Source organism: Cyprinodon variegatus, unplaced genomic scaffold, assembly GCF_000732505.1.
Source record: "Cyprinodon variegatus isolate N-32 unplaced genomic scaffold, C_variegatus-1.0 Scaffold2285, whole genome shotgun sequence".
In the NCBI taxonomy this organism is placed as follows: domain Eukaryota; kingdom Metazoa; phylum Chordata; class Actinopteri; order Cyprinodontiformes; family Cyprinodontidae; genus Cyprinodon; species Cyprinodon variegatus.
Window position 1 is genome coordinate 1 of NW_015152738.1, and position 2,033 is coordinate 2,033.

Sequence of the window (2,033 nt, forward strand, 5' to 3'; positions counted from 1 at the left end):
TTTTCTTCTCCTTCAGGTATCCCGTAGATGCGTAGATTGTTGCGCCTGGATCTTGACTCGAGGTCTTCACATTTAGCTGAGAGATTAGCTTCTCTCTGTAGCATGTAGCGCAGCACTCGGTCATGGCGGAGCAGCTGGTCCTCAGCGTCGCTCACTCTTTGGTTGGTGTCAGTAATTTGCTGCTCCAGTTTCGTCGTTCGTTCAAGCACGTCTTTCAATGATGATTCCACCCTTGACAGAGTAGTTTTAGTATCGTGTGAAGCATCCGTGTGTTCCCTTCTCAGTTGTTTTAGCTCTGCAAGTACGGTCTCCATGTTGTCTTTCTGTTCACTCACGACCGTAGTAGTTTCTGGAAGTTGGCAGGTTTCTTTCCGCGAGGTCGTTTTACTTTTCTTATCAACTTCTTTTCTGAGAGTAGTCATTTTTGTAATTCGTCGAATTGTTATAAATTATATGTTATATCGTCAAATAAGCTAGTTTTAAGGGATTTTCCTCGGAGTAGGGCAATCAGGCTGCTTCTCCTTTCATGGCGTCACCGGAAGTCTCCAAAAAGAAAACGTAATGCTTTTGAAATGATTAATTTAAAGAAAATATGTTTTAGTTGAACTGTTTAACTAGAACAGTCGAAGGCAATCCTAAACAAATGTGTTTTTAGTCTTGATTTCAAAGGAACTAATGGAAATATACGATGTTTCCTATACATTTTCAAAATTGTCTGGAATCAATAAAAATGTCCTTTACAAACCTGACATACAGCTAAGTTGTTTATGTTTTAACAATCAGAATTTACTTTTTTGGGGGTTTTTTTGTAATAAATATACAGAAACAAATTGTTCAGATACAAACATTAGATTAAATGAGCAGAGTGAAGGTGTAGTTGGGGTAGAGGTGATGGAAGCTCAGGTGAGAAGCAGTTCCACACATTATGCTGGACTTTATGAAGGGTGAAGGAGATGAGATGGAGGCACATGATCAGGTGATTGGCTGAGCAGGTGAGTTGAAGACAGTAATAGTTAGAAATTTAAACACATTGTTTTAATTTATGTTTCTAGTTACTTTATTTAAAATGTTTTCTTATAGAATATAACTCATCCACAGCAGATCATTCTCTCTGGCGGTTACCTGTACAATGTCTACTGCCTGGGGTCTGAGCGACCAAGATTATTTCTTGTCAAATAAAATTTATAAAACCTACTTTCTGTGTGAGTCTTTCCAGGTTGAGGCTACATTTAAAGTTTTAATGAATCGCTTTGGGTTTTGCAACAAGTTGATATTTAAGTTTTTAGAGTGCAGTTCAAGAATCTCTTGCAATTGGTAAATAATAGTGGGAATACCAATCAGTTCACTGGTAGAGCTGGAGTCCTTATAGCAAAAGTTTCCAATAAGACATGGTAAACAATAATAATTGCTGAGCCAGGTCACCTGCAACCAAGCATATTCTAGTTTTCAGAATGGCACTTGTTAGAAGTTTGGTTTGGTTCGTTTATAAATTATATTCACAATGAGAATAATAAGAAAAATGGCAAATAACAAAAGTGCACTGTGAATGGACGTGCCAAGTTGGCCAAAATTGTTGACTAAATGTTTTACTGACCAAACCTCTGTTAGGATCCTCAGGCTTGCCCTCCAGAGGGCGCCTAGGATCCTCTTCTGCTCTGTGTTTTTCCCTTAGGGTTGGAGTTACTGTGGGGATCTGGACATTACCCTCTGTCTCCAGCAGAGTGCGCCGTGGGTCTTCTGGAGCTGGAACCTTCCTGCACACCTGTTCCTAATCCTCTCATCAGAAGACCTCTCCTTTATAAGCTCCTGCCTGACCTTGATTCCACGCCGCAGTGTTGATCTTAGTTGGAATCCTGTCGCCTCGTGAAGCTCTGGATAAGCTTAACCCCCTGTCTCCTCGTGAAGCTCTGGATGAGCTTCACCACCTGTCTCCTCGTGAAGCTCAGGAAGAGCACCCTCACTGGAAACCTGTCTCTGGTCTGCAGCTCTGGGAGAGCTGCATCACAGGAAACCAGTCTCAAGCCTGAAGCTCT